This window comes from Schistocerca gregaria, chromosome 3 (assembly GCF_023897955.1).
Source record: "Schistocerca gregaria isolate iqSchGreg1 chromosome 3, iqSchGreg1.2, whole genome shotgun sequence".
Lineage (NCBI taxonomy): Eukaryota > Metazoa > Arthropoda > Insecta > Orthoptera > Acrididae > Schistocerca > Schistocerca gregaria.
The window spans coordinates 679551223-679569290 of record NC_064922.1 but is presented as its reverse complement, the minus strand read 5'-3'; the positions used below and the strand labels follow the sequence as shown (position 1 = coordinate 679569290).

General features: G+C 42.5%; 9 non-coding genes across 9 annotated transcripts; all 9 read left to right on the top strand.

The window, feature by feature from the left end:
* Nucleotides 1–1743: 1743 nt before the first annotated feature.
* Nucleotides 1744–1950, top strand: LOC126356995 (small nucleolar RNA U3). Its single transcript, XR_007565993.1, has one exon. It is a non-coding gene; the product is annotated as a small nucleolar RNA U3 (small nucleolar RNA).
* Nucleotides 1951–2886: 936 nt separating this feature from the next.
* Nucleotides 2887–3005, top strand: LOC126357045 (U5 spliceosomal RNA). Its single transcript, XR_007566036.1, has one exon. It is a non-coding gene; the product is annotated as a U5 spliceosomal RNA (small nuclear RNA).
* Nucleotides 3006–5574: 2569 nt separating this feature from the next.
* On the top strand, nt 5575–5781 carry LOC126356973 (small nucleolar RNA U3). The gene has a single exon (XR_007565974.1). It is a non-coding gene; the product is annotated as a small nucleolar RNA U3 (small nucleolar RNA).
* Nucleotides 5782–6717: 936 nt separating this feature from the next.
* Nucleotides 6718–6836, top strand: LOC126357044 (U5 spliceosomal RNA). The gene has a single exon (XR_007566035.1). It is a non-coding gene; the product is annotated as a U5 spliceosomal RNA (small nuclear RNA).
* Nucleotides 6837–9394: 2558 nt separating this feature from the next.
* On the top strand, nt 9395–9601 carry LOC126356972 (small nucleolar RNA U3). The gene has a single exon (XR_007565973.1). It is a non-coding gene; the product is annotated as a small nucleolar RNA U3 (small nucleolar RNA).
* A 936-nt stretch (nt 9602–10537) lies between these two features.
* Nucleotides 10538–10656, top strand: LOC126357043 (U5 spliceosomal RNA). The gene has a single exon (XR_007566034.1). It is a non-coding gene; the product is annotated as a U5 spliceosomal RNA (small nuclear RNA).
* A 2558-nt stretch (nt 10657–13214) lies between these two features.
* LOC126356971 (small nucleolar RNA U3) lies at nt 13215–13421 on the top strand. Its single transcript, XR_007565972.1, has one exon. It is a non-coding gene; the product is annotated as a small nucleolar RNA U3 (small nucleolar RNA).
* A 936-nt stretch (nt 13422–14357) lies between these two features.
* Nucleotides 14358–14476, top strand: LOC126357042 (U5 spliceosomal RNA). Its single transcript, XR_007566033.1, has one exon. It is a non-coding gene; the product is annotated as a U5 spliceosomal RNA (small nuclear RNA).
* A 2558-nt stretch (nt 14477–17034) lies between these two features.
* On the top strand, nt 17035–17241 carry LOC126356970 (small nucleolar RNA U3). Its single transcript, XR_007565971.1, has one exon. It is a non-coding gene; the product is annotated as a small nucleolar RNA U3 (small nucleolar RNA).
* The last annotated feature ends 827 nt before the right edge of the window (nt 17242–18068 follow it).

Here is an 18068-nt window from a genome sequence, read left to right as displayed (position 1 = left end):
TGCTAGGTGTAGTTTGGGTATGATGTGATGTGCCTCAGTGAGATGTAAATCTTGAAATTGAAGGGTTGTTCCTAGGTACAGTCTTGGAAACTATGTATCTGCTGTTGACTCCAATGTTTTCAAGATTACTGGTGTACAAAATTGGCCAGACTTTGCAGTTTCTTCTTCAGTAAATCAGTGGAAGGTGGTGCAGATAATGGTAAAAATGTTCATAGTGTCCTGTGAGTTGTTGATGCTGCTTGTCTTTTTTGATTGACCCAGCCATACACAGAGGTGGTGCATACTTGGCTTGAGAAGAGTTAATGATGAAATACCAGGACAGTGCTCACAACGAAGCTCCTTCCCCTGCATTGTAGTTTCCCTCCTCAGGTATAGAGTGACATGATATTGGCAGAGGATGTGGAGATAATCACTTTGATCAGGCTGTTTGTGGTTTGAAGGCTCTTTTACCAGAATCCGTTCATAGTGATAACTGTGTTCTCTGGTGGAACATGATGAGAACATTGTGTGAAGTGCATAGAAGTAGCTATTTGAGTATGTATGAAAATGTCAGGCAACCACTGTTACTCCTAAATTTCTGTGGAATTAAGTTTTCTGTGTGTGTTTGAAAATCCCAGAGGTTCAAGTTGGCTGTTTATATGTTGCAAGCGAAAAAGTTTTTGAGTAAACTGGGGCACTAGCATTAGTTCCCTGTTCACTGTGACAAGGAAGCTAGTATAAAAAGTAGTTTTGTGGTTTTGTTTGCAAAGAAGTGCTCATGGGATGAAAGCACTGCTTGCGATTATTCTGAGATTGATGGCGGGATTGCTAAACATCTAGAGTTTTAGTAAGGGGCTAGTCGGAGTAGTTATATAGTTGTAAAATTATTTGATATTTGATGAGAAATTTCTTTATTCATAGCACATGGGCCATCATAGTTGAAGCATAAAGATGGGCATGGTATGCGTATAATGTCCTGACAGTGATGTTCATAGAGACTTGTTGTATACTTTGATTCTTCATCTGTTTAACAGTAACATTAAGAAATGTATTAGTGGAGCAAGTAGCTGTGAAATTACTGGTGTATGACTGATAGTATGGACGTGATGCTGAATGGAAGTGTTTGTTTAGCTGTGGGTGTTTTCATAATTGCCATGTGAGGAAAAGCAATACTCGTGGTAGGCGAAAAGAGATACAGAGAGAAACACATTAATTGCGTGTAGCGTGTATCAGCAGCTGTTGGGCGGGGTATCAAGTAAGACGCAAGGTGAAACGAAAGAGGAAGTGGCCAAATATCGACAAGAGTTGGCACTGTTAGGGCGAGGTGAATACGCTATTGCGGTGCGAAAATTTTCGAAGAGAGAGGCGGTTTTAAAGAAAGCACAAGTGTCCTATGACTGCCCTCTTGTGTGTTTCTCTTTCAGTGACTATTTGGCATGTCTGCTTGCGCCATAGAATGCTACTGTATGTGCCCCAGGCCCCCATCTAGCGGCCGGAGCTGCAAGCGGTGTTTACATACAGTCTCGCCTGAGGCAATGGTCTCTGATTTCGGATGCAAAAAGCACTGGTAGCGCACAGAATAGTTGAGTGAGGAAAGGTTAGATCATGGCGGCCAAATAGGAGTAGAACTAGGTTCTTTGCAGAATGTCCGAGCTTAAGTAATTCTTCGATAAGTAAATCGCGAATGTGAAGAGTGTGTCGTATTCTCGTAGGGCGTGTTGACGGTCTCGTGGCATAAGTAGCGAGCGGTGATAGCTTGCAAGCAAGATCATACTTCACAGGATCATTTCTGTAGTATGTCTTCAACTCTCTCTAGTTCAAAGCTGGAGTAGACGCAACCACGATGATGAGTGGTAGCACTGTCCCTGAGCGTGAGGCATGCGTCCGAGATTCATTGCATCTTGGTTGTAATCGATGATCGTTCACCACATTCTGAGGCATGTGGGAAGGGAGTAGCGCTTTTCGAGTGGTGGTTTTATTATAGATCAGAAGCATAAGTCATACTTTCGGTATCGTGACCCGCCGCGTTGCAGAAATGTTGTGGAAGGACTTTGATTGCGACATGTCATGAAAGCCTTGCGGAAGTTTCCCGAGTGGCACGGTGACGAGCCAGTTGATTTGTCCTGCTGCAAGTGCTAGGATTGGATGACAACGACGTACTTTGAGTTACAAGAATGAGTGAGCAGCACAAGCAGAGTGCAATTGATGACCATAAAAAGCTGACACACAACACAGTCTTGATAATGACCACTAATGCATGATGTACGAAACAATCAGGAGCAGCACGTTTGGCTAGAAAACATGAATTGAGTGATTTGCAAGGCACTGTTACCAGCAAGAAGGAATGCATGAAATTCGCAAATGAATAAGACTGGTTCAAATACTATCGACAGAAATTTTGTTTCTGTTGTCAGCTAGTATTAGTTGTGTGGGAGCAGGGGATATTTCCCTTGCACTACACATCTACATACACGTTGCGTCTGATGTGGCCTAGTTTCGCGTACAAAGAACTATCTAGTTGTCAGTTTTTTCAGTGAACGAGTGTGGTGGGGAGGAGAGAGATTAGTGTTAGATGCAGAGCACTGCGGGCAGTTGTGTGCCGAACGTTGTATGTCAAACGGTGGGTCGCCGACAGGAATTAGGCGTGCTGCCATCTGGCGGCAGGTGAGGTAATGAAGCAGCTTGGATGGTGACAGAAATGATGAAAATAGTTATGTAAAGAGTAATAGCGACCTCATTTGGCAGACACGTATTTCAGCGTTGGCAGTTAGTTTTGCGGTTTGTGCTTGCATAACACTGGAAGTCTGTTGACGGTAGAGAAGTGGACAAGAGGGAAAGAATTTTCCGCGTTCTCGCGCAGAAGTACTAGAGAAGCAGCCATAAGTATGGAAGTGAGTGCGTTGATCGGCACTCTGGTTTCCCTTCAAATCGAATAAATCTTTCGCCTTTTACTAAAGATTTCCGTGGAGGGGAACATTAAATGAGTCTGTAATGTATTTTTCGTAGTGCTCGGCTATTGCTGAGCCACAATCACAAGTAAAACGTAATGTAAGCAATAATGTGCGTAAATAGGAAGAGGTAGATTGTGTTGTGTGGAGTAGCGGAGCACGTTGGATCAGGTAGATGTTTTTGCTTGATTTGAAATTGTAACAGGCCATGTCGCAGTATAATGAAACAAGTACATTTGCCCTGAAATGGCGTGCAGTGTGTTAGACGATAGTGTAAAGAGAAAGAGAGCTATTTAATGTCTGAGTTGTATAAATGGCAGGAGACTAATCTGGAAATAGCATAAAGGAATTGTAATGTGAGTGGTGCTTGCGATAATGTATGGCAGGCAATATTGTGCAGAGGTGAAGGTGAATGCTTTGTATTGTGAAGAGTTGTTACATTTGTGTGTGTGTGAGGCACAAGAGGCATAATTGTGGAAACTCTTGGTGAACGCTTTCTATACCTCAGTGCTATATGGTTTAGTGTTTATTTGCACTTTAATTGCACAACAGCATATAAGCTGATATTTGGAAGTGAATGATGAATGATAGGCGTTGTAAGTAATACTGGTATGTGATTAGTAGATTGAGTTTTGAAACCCAAAATTATTTTTACTGCACAAGTTTGTGATTTGTGGGTATGGTGTGAGTGAGATTTGGGTTGAAGATGGTGGATAGTTGGTCAGGATGAGTATTTCAATTGTTTTCAAGAGAGTGGATAATAGTGGCACTGGATTGTTGCCATAATATGGCATTGGTTGTTTGTTCATAACAATGTACTCAGTTTTGTAGAAGATGTAGGTGGGAGGGAGACATTTGTTGAATATGACATAGATAGCTGGAAATGAATAGAGTAGCAATTTCCTGCTAGGTGTAGTTTGGGTATGATGTGATGTGCCTCAGTGAGATGTAAATCTTGAAATTGAAGGGTTGTTCCTAGGTACAGTCTTGGAAACTATGTATCTGCTGTTGACTCCAATGTTTTCAAGATTACTGGTGTACAAAATTGGCCAGACTTTGCAGTTTCTTCTTCAGTAAATCAGTGGAAGGTGGTGCAGATAATGGTAAAAATGTTCATAGTGTCCTGTGAGTTGTTGATGCTGCTTGTCTTTTTTGATTGACCCAGCCATACACAGAGGTGGTGCATACTTGGCTTGAGAAGAGTTAATGATGAAATACCAGGACAGTGCTCACAACGAAGCTCCTTCCCCTGCATTGTAGTTTCCCTCCTCAGGTATAGAGTGACATGATATTGGCAGAGGATGTGGAGATAATCACTTTGATCAGGCTGTTTGTGGTTTGAAGGCTCTTTTACCAGAATCCGTTCATAGTGATAACTGTGTTCTCTGGTGGAACATGATGAGAACATTGTGTGAAGTGCATAGAAGTAGCTATTTGAGTATGTATGAAAATGTCAGGCAACCACTGTTACTCCTAAATTTCTGTGGAATTAAGTTTTCTGTGTGTGTTTGAAAATCCCAGAGGTTCAAGTTGGCTGTTTATATGTTGCAAGCGAAAAAGTTTTTGAGTAAACTGGGGCACTAGCATTAGTTCCCTGTTCACTGTGACAAGGAAGCTAGTATAAAAAGTAGTTTTGTGGTTTTGTTTGCAAAGAAGTGCTCATGGGATGAAAGCACTGCTTGCGATTATTCTGAGATTGATGGCGGGATTGCTAAACATCTAGAGTTTTAGTAAGGGGCTAGTCGGAGTAGTTATATAGTTGTAAAATTATTTGATATTTGATGAGAAATTTCTTTATTCATAGCACATGGGCCATCATAGTTGAAGCATAAAGATGGGCATGGTATGCGTATAATGTCCTGACAGTGATGTTCATAGAGACTTGTTGTATACTTTGATTCTTCATCTGTTTAACAGTAACATTAAGAAATGTATTAGTGGAGCAAGTAGCTGTGAAATTACTGGTGTATGACTGATAGTATGGACGTGATGCTGAATGGAAGTGTTTGTTTAGCTGTGGGTGTTTTCATAATTGCCATGTGAGGAAAAGCAATACTCGTGGTAGGCGAAAAGAGATACAGAGAGAAACACATTAATTGCGTGTAGCGTGTATCAGCAGCTGTTGGGCGGGGTATCAAGTAAGACGCAAGGTGAAACGAAAGAGGAAGTGGCCAAATATCGACAAGAGTTGGCACTGTTAGGGCGAGGTGAATACGCTATTGCGGTGCGAAAATTTTCGAAGAGAGAGGCGGTTTTAAAGAAAGCACAAGTGTCCTATGACTGCCCTCTTGTGTGTTTCTCTTTCAGTGACTATTTGGCATGTCTGCTTGCGCCATAGAATGCTACTGTATGTGCCCCAGGCCCCCATCTAGCGGCCGGAGCTGCAAGCGGTGTTTACATACAGTCTCGCCTGAGGCAATGGTCTCTGATTTCGGATGCAAAAAGCACTGGTAGCGCACAGAATAGTCGAGTGAGGAAAGGTTAGATCATGGCGGCCAAATAGGAGTAGAACTAGGTTCTTTGCAGAATGTCCGAGCTTAAGTAATTCTTCGATAAGTAAATCGCGAATGTGAAGAGTGTGTCGTATTCTCGTAGGGCGTGTTGACGGTCTCGTGGCATAAGTAGCGAGCGGTGATAGCTTGCAAGCAAGATCATACTTCACAGGATCATTTCTGTAGTATGTCTTCAACTCTCTCTAGTTCAAAGCTGGAGTAGACGCAACCACGATGATGAGTGGTAGCACTGTCCCTGAGCGTGAGGCATGCGACCGAGATTCATTGCATCTTGGTTGTAATCGATGATCGTTCACCACATTCTGAGGGATGTGGGAAGGGAGTAGCGCTTTTCGAGTGGTGGTTTTATTATAGATCAGAAGCATAAGTCATACTTTCGGTATCGTGACCCGCCGCGTTGCAGAAATGTTGTGGAAGGACTTTGATTGCGACATGTCATGAAAGCCTTGCGGAAGTTTCCCGAGTGGCACGGTGACGAGCCAGTTGATTTGTCCTGCTGCAAGTGCTAGGATTGGATGACAACGACGTACTTTGAGTTACAAGAATGAGTGAGCAGCACAAGCAGAGTGCAATTGATGACCATAAAAAGCTGACACACAACACAGTCTTGATAATGACCACTAATGCATGATGTACGAAACAATCAGGAGCAGCACGTTTGGCTAGAAAACATGAATTGAGTGATTTGCAAGGCACTGTTACCAGCAAGAAGGAATGCATGAAATTCGCAAATGAATAAGACTGGTTCAAATACTATCGACAGAAATTTTGTTTCTGTTGTCAGCTAGTATTAGTTGTGTGGGAGCAGGGGATATTTCCCTTGCACTACACATCTACATACACGTTGCGTCTGATGTGGCCTAGTTTCGCGTACAAAGAACTATCTAGTTGTCAGTTTTTTCAGTGAACGAGTGTGGTGGGGAGGAGAGAGATTAGTGTTAGATGCAGAGCACTGCGGGCAGTTGTGTGCCGAACGTTGTATGTCAAACGGTGGGTCGCCGACAGGAATTAGGCGTGCTGCCATCTGGCGGCAGGTGAGGTAATGAAGCAGCTTGGATGGTGACAGAAATGATGAAAATAGTTATGTAAAGAGTAATAGCGACCTCATTTGGCAGACACGTATTTCAGCGTTGGCAGTTAGTTTTGCGGTTTGTGCTTGCATAACACTGGAAGTCTGTTGACGGTAGAGAAGTGGACAAGAGGGAAAGAATTTTCCGCGTTCTCGCGCAGAAGTACTAGAGAAGCAGCCATAAGTATGGAAGTGAGTGCGTTGATCGGCACTCTGGTTTCCCTTCAAATCGAATAAATCTTTCGCCTTTTACTAAAGATTTCCGTGGAGGGGAACATTAAATGAGTCTGTAATGTATTTTTCGTAGTGCTCGGCTATTGCTGAGCCACAATCACAAGTAAAACGTAATGTAAGCAATAATGTGCGTAAATAGGAAGAGGTAGATTGTGTTGTGTGGAGTAGCGGAGCACGTTGGATCAGGTAGATGTTTTTGCTTGATTTGAAATTGTAACAGGCCATGTCGCAGTATAATGAAACAAGTACATTTGCCCTGAAATGGCGTGCAGTGTGTTAGACGATAGTGTAAAGAGAAAGAGAGCTATTTAATGTCTGAGTTGTATAAATGGCAGGAGACTAATCTGGAAATAGCATAAAGGAATTGTAATGTGAGTGGTGCTTGCGATAATGTATGGCAGGCAATATTGTGCAGAGGTGAAGGTGAATGCTTTGTATTGTGAAGAGTTGTTACATTTGTGTGTGTGTGAGGCACAAGAGGCATAATTGTGGAAACTCTTGGTGAACGCTTTCTATACCTCAGTGCTATATGGTTTAGTGTTTAATTGCACAACAGCATATAAGCTGATATTTGGAAGTGAATGATGAATGATAGGCGTTGTAAGTAATACTGGTATGTGATTAGTAGATTGAGTTTTGAAACCCAAAATTATTTTTACTGCACAAGTTTGTGATTTGTGGGTATGGTGTGAGTGAGATTTGGGTTGAAGATGGTGGATAGTTGGTCAGGATGAGTATTTCAATTGTTTTCAAGAGAGTGGATAATAGTGGCACTGGATTGTTGCCATAATATGGCATTGGTTGTTTGTTCATAACAATGTACTCAGTTTTGTAGAAGATGTAGGTGGGAGGGAGACATTTGTTGAATATGACATAGATAGCTGGAAATGAATAGAGTAGCAATTTCCTGCTAGGTGTAGTTTGGGTATGATGTGATGTGCCTCAGTGAGATGTAAATCTTGAAATTGAAGGGTTGTTCCTAGGTACAGTCTTGGAAACTATGTATCTGCTGTTGACTCCAATGTTTTCAAGATTACTGGTGTACAAAATTGGCCAGACTTTGCAGTTTCTTCTTCAGTAAATCAGTGGAAGGTGGTGCAGATAATGGTAAAAATGTTCATAGTGTCCTGTGAGTTGTTGATGCTGCTTGTCTTTTTTGATTGACCCAGCCATACACAGAGGTGGTGCATACTTGGCTTGAGAAGAGTTAATGATGAAATACCAGGACAGTGCTCACAACGAAGCTCCTTCCCCTGCATTGTAGTTTCCCTCCTCAGGTATAGAGTGACATGATATTGGCAGAGGATGTGGAGATAATCACTTTGATCAGGCTGTTTGTGGTTTGAAGGCTCTTTTACCAGAATCCGTTCATAGTGATAACTGTGTTCTCTGGTGGAACATGATGAGAACATTGTGTGAAGTGCATAGAAGTAGCTATTTGAGTATGTATGAAAATGTCAGGCAACCACTGTTACTCCTAAATTTCTGTGGAATTAAGTTTTCTGTGTGTGTTTGAAAATCCCAGAGGTTCAAGTTGGCTGTTTATATGTTGCAAGCGAAAAAGTTTTTGAGTAAACTGGGGCACTAGCATTAGTTCCCTGTTCACTGTGACAAGGAAGCTAGTATAAAAAGTAGTTTTGTGGTTTTGTTTGCAAAGAAGTGCTCATGGGATGAAAGCACTGCTTGCGATTATTCTGAGATTGATGGCGGGATTGCTAAACATCTAGAGTTTTAGTAAGGGGCTAGTCGGAGTAGTTATATAGTTGTAAAATTATTTGATATTTGATGAGAAATTTCTTTATTCATAGCACATGGGCCATCATAGTTGAAGCATAAAGATGGGCATGGTATGCGTATAATGTCCTGACAGTGATGTTCATAGAGACTTGTTGTATACTTTGATTCTTCATCTGTTTAACAGTAACATTAAGAAATGTATTAGTGGAGCAAGTAGCTGTGAAATTACTGGTGTATGACTGATAGTATGGACGTGATGCTGAATGGAAGTGTTTGTTTAGCTGTGGGTGTTTTCATAATTGCCATGTGAGGAAAAGCAATACTCGTGGTAGGCGAAAAGAGATACAGAGAGAAACACATTAATTGCGTGTAGCGTGTATCAGCAGCTGTTGGGCGGGGTATCAAGTAAGACGCAAGGTGAAACGAAAGAGGAAGTGGCCAAATATCGACAAGAGTTGGCACTGTTAGGGCGAGGTGAATACGCTATTGCGGTGCGAAAATTTTCGAAGAGAGAGGCGGTTTTAAAGAAAGCACAAGTGTCCTATGACTGCCCTCTTGTGTGTTTCTCTTTCAGTGACTATTTGGCATGTCTGCTTGCGCCATAGAATGCTACTGTATGTGCCCCAGGCCCCCATCTAGCGGCCGGAGCTGCAAGCGGTGTTTACATACAGTCTCGCCTGAGGCAATGGTCTCTGATTTCGGATGCAAAAAGCACTGGTAGCGCACAGAATAGTTGAGTGAGGAAAGGTTAGATCATGGCGGCCAAATAGGAGTAGAACTAGGTTCTTTGCAGAATGTCCGAGCTTAAGTAATTCTTCGATAAGTAAATCGCGAATGTGAAGAGTGTGTCGTATTCTCGTAGGGCGTGTTGACGGTCTCGTGGCATAAGTAGCGAGCGGTGATAGCTTGCAAGCAAGATCATACTTCACAGGATCATTTCTGTAGTATGTCTTCAACTCTCTCTAGTTCAAAGCTGGAGTAGACGCAACCACGATGATGAGTGGTAGCACTGTCCCTGAGCGTGAGGCATGCGACCGAGATTCATTGCATCTTGGTTGTAATCGATGATCGTTCACCACATTCTGAGGGATGTGGGAAGGGAGTAGCGCTTTTCGAGTGGTGGTTTTATTATAGATCAGAAGCATAAGTCATACTTTCGGTATCGTGACCCGCCGCGTTGCAGAAATGTTGTGGAAGGACTTTGATTGCGACATGTCATGAAAGCCTTGCGGAAGTTTCCCGAGTGGCACGGTGACGAGCCAGTTGATTTGTCCTGCTGCAAGTGCTAGGATTGGATGACAACGACGTACTTTGAGTTACAAGAATGAGTGAGCAGCACAAGCAGAGTGCAATTGATGACCATAAAAAGCTGACACACAACACAGTCTTGATAATGACCACTAATGCATGATGTACGAAACAATCAGGAGCAGCACGTTTGGCTAGAAAACATGAATTGAGTGATTTGCAAGGCACTGTTACCAGCAAGAAGGAATGCATGAAATTCGCAAATGAATAAGACTGGTTCAAATACTATCGACAGAAATTTTGTTTCTGTTGTCAGCTAGTATTAGTTGTGTGGGAGCAGGGGATATTTCCCTTGCACTACACATCTACATACACGTTGCGTCTGATGTGGCCTAGTTTCGCGTACAAAGAACTATCTAGTTGTCAGTTTTTTCAGTGAACGAGTGTGGTGGGGAGGAGAGAGATTAGTGTTAGATGCAGAGCACTGCGGGCAGTTGTGTGCCGAACGTTGTATGTCAAACGGTGGGTCGCCGACAGGAATTAGGCGTGCTGCCATCTGGCGGCAGGTGAGGTAATGAAGCAGCTTGGATGGTGACAGAAATGATGAAAATAGTTATGTAAAGAGTAATAGCGACCTCATTTGGCAGACACGTATTTCAGCGTTGGCAGTTAGTTTTGCGGTTTGTGCTTGCATAACACTGGAAGTCTGTTGACGGTAGAGAAGTGGACAAGAGGGAAAGAATTTTCCGCGTTCTCGCGCAGAAGTACTAGAGAAGCAGCCATAAGTATGGAAGTGAGTGCGTTGATCGGCACTCTGGTTTCCCTTCAAATCGAATAAATCTTTCGCCTTTTACTAAAGATTTCCGTGGAGGGGAACATTAAATGAGTCTGTAATGTATTTTTCGTAGTGCTCGGCTATTGCTGAGCCACAATCACAAGTAAAACGTAATGTAAGCAATAATGTGCGTAAATAGGAAGAGGTAGATTGTGTTGTGTGGAGTAGCGGAGCACGTTGGATCAGGTAGATGTTTTTGCTTGATTTGAAATTGTAACAGGCCATGTCGCAGTATAATGAAACAAGTACATTTGCCCTGAAATGGCGTGCAGTGTGTTAGACGATAGTGTAAAGAGAAAGAGAGCTATTTAATGTCTGAGTTGTATAAATGGCAGGAGACTAATCTGGAAATAGCATAAAGGAATTGTAATGTGAGTGGTGCTTGCGATAATGTATGGCAGGCAATATTGTGCAGAGGTGAAGGTGAATGCTTTGTATTGTGAAGAGTTGTTACATTTGTGTGTGTGTGAGGCACAAGAGGCATAATTGTGGAAACTCTTGGTGAACGCTTTCTATACCTCAGTGCTATATGGTTTAGTGTTTAATTGCACAACAGCATATAAGCTGATATTTGGAAGTGAATGATGAATGATAGGCGTTGTAAGTAATACTGGTATGTGATTAGTAGATTGAGTTTTGAAACCCAAAATTATTTTTACTGCACAAGTTTGTGATTTGTGGGTATGGTGTGAGTGAGATTTGGGTTGAAGATGGTGGATAGTTGGTCAGGATGAGTATTTCAATTGTTTTCAAGAGAGTGGATAATAGTGGCACTGGATTGTTGCCATAATATGGCATTGGTTGTTTGTTCATAACAATGTACTCAGTTTTGTAGAAGATGTAGGTGGGAGGGAGACATTTGTTGAATATGACATAGATAGCTGGAAATGAATAGAGTAGCAATTTCCTGCTAGGTGTAGTTTGGGTATGATGTGATGTGCCTCAGTGAGATGTAAATCTTGAAATTGAAGGGTTGTTCCTAGGTACAGTCTTGGAAACTATGTATCTGCTGTTGACTCCAATGTTTTCAAGATTACTGGTGTACAAAATTGGCCAGCCTTTGCAGTTTCTTCTTCAGTAAATCAGTGGAAGGTGGTGCAGATAATGGTAAAAATGTTCATAGTGTCCTGTGAGTTGTTGATGCTGCTTGTCTTTTTTGATTGACCCAGCCATACACAGAGGTGGTGCATACTTGGCTTGAGAAGAGTTAATGATGAAATACCAGGACAGTGCTCACAACGAAGCTCCTTCCCCTGCATTGTAGTTTCCCTCCTCAGGTATAGAGTGACATGATATTGGCAGAGGATGTGGAGATAATCACTTTGATCAGGCTGTTTGTGGTTTGAAGGCTCTTTTACCAGAATCCATTCATAGTGATAACTGTGTTCTCTGGTGGAACATGATGAGAACATTGTGTGAAGTGCATAGAAGTAGCTATTTGAGTATGTATGAAAATGTCAGGCAACCACTGTTACTCCTAAATTTCTGTGGAATTAAGTTTTCTGTGTGTGTTTGAAAATCCCAGAGGTTCAAGTTGGCTGTTTATATGTTGCAAGCGAAAAAGTTTTTGAGTAAACTGGGGCACTAGCATTAGTTCCCTGTTCACTGTGACAAGGAAGCTAGTATAAAAAGTAGTTTTGTGGTTTTGTTTGCAAAGAAGTGCTCATGGGATGAAAGCACTGCTTGCGATTATTCTGAGATTGATGGCGGGATTGCTAAACATCTAGAGTTTTAGTAAGGGGCTAGTCGGAGTAGTTATATAGTTGTAAAATTATTTGATATTTGATGAGAAATTTCTTTATTCATAGCACATGGGCCATCATAGTTGAAGCATAAAGATGGGCATGGTATGCGTATAATGTCCTGACAGTGATGTTCATAGAGACTTGTTGTATACTTTGATTCTTCATCTGTTTAACAGTAACATTAAGAAATGTATTAGTGGAGCAAGTAGCTGTGAAATTACTGGTGTATGACTGATAGTATGGACGTGATGCTGAATGGAAGTGTTTGTTTAGCTGTGGGTGTTTTCATAATTGCCATGTGAGGAAAAGCAATACTCGTGGTAGGCGAAAAGAGATACAGAGAGAAACACATTAATTGCGTGTAGCGTGTATCAGCAGCTGTTGGGCGGGGTATCAAGTAAGACGCAAGGTGAAACGAAAGAGGAAGTGGCCAAATATCGACAAGAGTTGGCACTGTTAGGGCGAGGTGAATACGCTATTGCGGTGCGAAAATTTTCGAAGAGAGAGGCGGTTTTAAAGAAAGCACAAGTGTCCTATGACTGCCCTCTTGTGTGTTTCTCTTTCAGTGACTATTTGGCATGTCTGCTTGCGCCATAGAATGCTACTGTATGTGCCCCAGGCCCCCATCTAGCGGCCGGAGCTGCAAGCGGTGTTTACATACAGTCTCGCCTGAGGCAATGGTCTCTGATTTCGGATGCAAAAAGCACTGGTAGCGCACAGAATAGTTGAGTGAGGAAAGGTTAGATCATGGCGGCCAAATAGGAGTAGAACTAGGTTCTTTGCAGAATGTCCGAGCTTAAGTAATTCTTCGATAAGTAAATCGCGAATGTGAAGAGTGTGTCGTATTCTCGTAGGGCGTGTTGACGGTCTCGTGGCATAAGTAGCGAGCGGTGATAGCTTGCAAGCAAGATCATACTTCACAGGATCATTTCTGTAGTATGTCTTCAACTCTCTCTAGTTCAAAGCTGGAGTAGACGCAACCACGATGATGAGTGGTAGCACTGTCCCTGAGCGTGAGGCATGCGACCGAGATTCATTGCATCTTGGTTGTAATCGATGATCGTTCACCACATTCTGAGGGATGTGGGAAGGGAGTAGCGCTTTTCGAGTGGTGGTTTTATTATAGATCAGAAGCATAAGTCATACTTTCGGTATCGTGACCCGCCGCGTTGCAGAAATGTTGTGGAAGGACTTTGATTGCGACATGTCATGAAAGCCTTGCGGAAGTTTCCCGAGTGGCACGGTGACGAGCCAGTTGATTTGTCCTGCTGCAAGTGCTAGGATTGGATGACAACGACGTACTTTGAGTTACAAGAATGAGTGAGCAGCACAAGCAGAGTGCAATTGATGACCATAAAAAGCTGACACACAACACAGTCTTGATAATGACCACTAATGCATGATGTACGAAACAATCAGGAGCAGCACGTTTGGCTAGAAAACATGAATTGAGTGATTTGCAAGGCACTGTTACCAGCAAGAAGGAATGCATGAAATTCGCAAATGAATAAGACTGGTTCAAATACTATCGACAGAAATTTTGTTTCTGTTGTCAGCTAGTATTAGTTGTGTGGGAGCAGGGGATATTTCCCTTGCACTACACATCTACATACACGTTGCGTCTGATGTGGCCTAGTTTCGCGTACAAAGAACTATCTAGTTGTCAGTTTTTTCAGTGAACGAGTGTGGTGGGGAGGAGAGAGATTAGTGTTAGATGCAGAGCACTGCGGGCAGTTGTGTGCCGAACGTTGTATGTCAAACGGTGGGTCGCCGACAGGAATTAGGCGTGCTGCCATCTGGCGGCAGGTGAGGTAATGAAGCAGCTTGGATGGTGACAGAAATGATGAAAATAGTTATGTAAAGAGTAATAGCGACCTCATTTGGCAGACACGTATTTCAGCGTTGGCAGTTAGTTTTGCGGTTTGTGCTTGCATAACACTGGAAGTCTGTTGACGGTAGAGAAGTGGACAAGAGGGAAAGAATTTTCCGCGTTCTCGCGCAGAAGTACTAGAGAAGCAGCCATAAGTATGGAAGTGAGTGCGTTGATCGGCACTCTGGTTTCCCTTCAAATCGAATAAATCTTTCGCCTTTTACTAAAGATTTCCGTGGAGGGGAACATTAAATGAGTCTGTAATGTATTTTTCGTAGTGCTCGGCTATTGCTGAGCCACAATCACAAGTAAAACGTAATGTAAGCAATAATGTGCGTAAATAGGAAGAGGTAGATTGTGTTGTGTGGAGTAGCGGAGCACGTTGGATCAGGTAGATGTTTTTGCTTGATTTGAAATTGTAACAGGCCATGTCGCAGTATAATGAAACAAGTACATTTGCCCTGAAATGGCGTGCAGTGTGTTAGACGATAGTGTAAAGAGAAAGAGAGCTATTTAATGTCTGAGTTGTATAAATGGCAGGAGACTAATCTGGAAATAGCATAAAGGAATTGTAATGTGAGTGGTGCTTGCGATAATGTATGGCAGGCAATATTGTGCAGAGGTGAAGGTGAATGCTTTGTATTGTGAAGAGTTGTTACATTTGTGTGTGTGTGAGGCACAAGAGGCATAATTGTGGAAACTCTTGGTGAACGCTTTCTATACCTCAGTGCTATATGGTTTAGTGTTTAATTGCACAACAGCATATAAGCTGATATTTGGAAGTGAATGATGAATGATAGGCGTTGTAAGTAATACTGGTATGTGATTAGTAGATTGAGTTTTGAAACCCAAAATTATTTTTACTGCACAAGTTTGTGATTTGTGGGTATGGTGTGAGTGAGATTTGGGTTGAAGATGGTGGATAGTTGGTCAGGATGAGTATTTCAATTGTTTTCAAGAGAGTGGATAATAGTGGCACTGGATTGTTGCCATAATATGGCATTGGTTGTTTGTTCATAACAATGTACTCAGTTTTGTAGAAGATGTAGGTGGGAGGGAGACATTTGTTGAATATGACATAGATAGCTGGAAATGAATAGAGTAGCAATTTCCTGCTAGGTGTAGTTTGGGTATGATGTGATGTGCCTCAGTGAGATGTAAATCTTGAAATTGAAGGGTTGTTCCTAGGTACAGTCTTGGAAACTATGTATCTGCTGTTGACTCCAATGTTTTCAAGATTACTGGTGTACAAAATTGGCCAGACTTTGCAGTTTCTTCTTCAGTAAATCAGTGGAAGGTGGTGCAGATAATGGTAAAAATGTTCATAGTGTCCTGTGAGTTGTTGATGCTGCTTGTCTTTTTTGATTGACCCAGCCATACACAGAGGTGGTGCATACTTGGCTTGAGAAGAGTTAATGATGAAATACCAGGACAGTGCTCACAACGAAGCTCCTTCCCCTGCATTGTAGTTTCCCTCCTCAGGTATAGAGTGACATGATATTGGCAGAGGATGTGGAGATAATCACTTTGATCAGGCTGTTTGTGGTTTGAAGGCTCTTTTACCAGAATCCATTCATAGTGATAACTGTGTTCTCTGGTGGAACATGATGAGAACATTGTGTGAAGTGCATAGAAGTAGCTATTTGAGTATGTATGAAAATGTCAGGCAACCACTGTTACTCCTAAATTTCTGTGGAATTAAGTTTTCTGTGTGTGTTTGAAAATCCCAGAGGTTCAAGTTGGCTGTTTATATGTTGCAAGCGAAAAAGTTTTTGAGTAAACTGGGGCACTAGCATTAGTTCCCTGTTCACTGTGACAAGGAAGCTAGTATAAAAAGTAGTTTTGTGGTTTTGTTTGCAAAGAAGTGCTCATGGGATGAAAGCACTGCTTGCGATTATTCTGAGATTGATGGCGGGATTGCTAAACATCTAGAGTTTTAGTAAGGGGCTAGTCGGAGTAGTTATATAGTTGTAAAATTATTTGATATTTGATGAGAAATTTCTTTATTCATAGCACATGGGCCATCATAGTTGAAGCATAAAGATGGGCATGGTATGCGTATAATGTCCTGACAGTGATGTTCATAGAGACTTGTTGTATACTTTGATTCTTCATCTGTTTAACAGTAACATTAAGAAATGTATTAGTGGAGCAAGTAGCTGTGAAATTACTGGTGTATGACTGATAGTATGGACGTGATGCTGAATGGAAGTGTTTGTTTAGCTGTGGGTGTTTTCATAATTGCCATGTGAGGAAAAGCAATACTCGTGGTAGGCGAAAAGAGATACAGAGAGAAACACATTAATTGCGTGTAGCGTGTATCAGCAGCTGTTGGGCGGGGTATCAAGTAAGACGCAAGGTGAAACGAAAGAGGAAGTGGCCAAATATCGACAAGAGTTGGCACTGTTAGGGCGAGGTGAATACGCTATTGCGGTGCGAAAATTTTCGAAGAGAGAGGCGGTTTTAAAGAAAGCACAAGTGTCCTATGACTGCCCTCTTGTGTGTTTCTCTTTCAGTGACTATTTGGCATGTCTGCTTGCGCCATAGAATGCTACTGTATGTGCCCCAGGCCCCCATCTAGCGGCCGGAGCTGCAAGCGGTGTTTACATACAGTCTCGCCTGAGGCAATGGTCTCTGATTTCGGATGCAAAAAGCACTGGTAGCGCACAGAATAGTTGAGTGAGGAAAGGTTAGATCATGGCGGCCAAATAGGAGTAGAACTAGGTTCTTTGCAGAATGTCCGAGCTTAAGTAATTCTTCGATAAGTAAATCGCGAATGTGAAGAGTGTGTCGTATTCTCGTAGGGCGTGTTGACGGTCTCGTGGCATAAGTAGCGAGCGGTGATAGCTTGCAAGCAAGATCATACTTCACAGGATCATTTCTGTAGTATGTCTTCAACTCTCTCTAGTTCAAAGCTGGAGTAGACGCAACCACGATGATGAGTGGTAGCACTGTCCCTGAGCGTGAGGCATGCGACCGAGATTCATTGCATCTTGGTTGTAATCGATGATCGTTCACCACATTCTGAGGGATGTGGGAAGGGAGTAGCGCTTTTCGAGTGGTGGTTTTATTATAGATCAGAAGCATAAGTCATACTTTCGGTATCGTGACCCGCCGCGTTGCAGAAATGTTGTGGAAGGACTTTGATTGCGACATGTCATGAAAGCCTTGCGGAAGTTTCCCGAGTGGCACGGTGACGAGCCAGTTGATTTGTCCTGCTGCAAGTGCTAGGATTGGATGACAACGACGTACTTTGAGTTACAAGAATGAGTGAGCAGCACAAGCAGAGTGCAATTGATGACCATAAAAAGCTGACACACAACACAGTCTTGATAATGACCACTAATGCATGATGTACGAAACAATCAGGAGCAGCACGTTTGGCTAGAAAACATGAATTGAGTGATTTGCAAGGCACTGTTACCAGCAAGAAGGAATGCATGAAATTCGCAAATGAATAAGACTGGTTCAAATACTATCGACAGAAATTTTGTTTCTGTTGTCAGCTAGTATTAGTTGTGTGGGAGCAGGGGATATTTCCCTTGCACTACACATCTACATACACGTTGCGTCTGATGTGGCCTAGTTTCGCGTACAAAGAACTATCTAGTTGTCAGTTTTTTCAGTGAACGAGTGTGGTGGGGAGGAGAGAGATTAGTGTTAGATGCAGAGCACTGCGGGCAGTTGTGTGCCGAACGTTGTATGTCAAACGGTGGGTCGCCGACAGGAATTAGGCGTGCTGCCATCTGGCGGCAGGTGAGGTAATGAAGCAGCTTGGATGGTGACAGAAATGATGAAAATAGTTATGTAAAGAGTAATAGCGACCTCATTTGGCAGACACGTATTTCAGCGTTGGCAGTTAGTTTTGCGGTTTGTGCTTGCATAACACT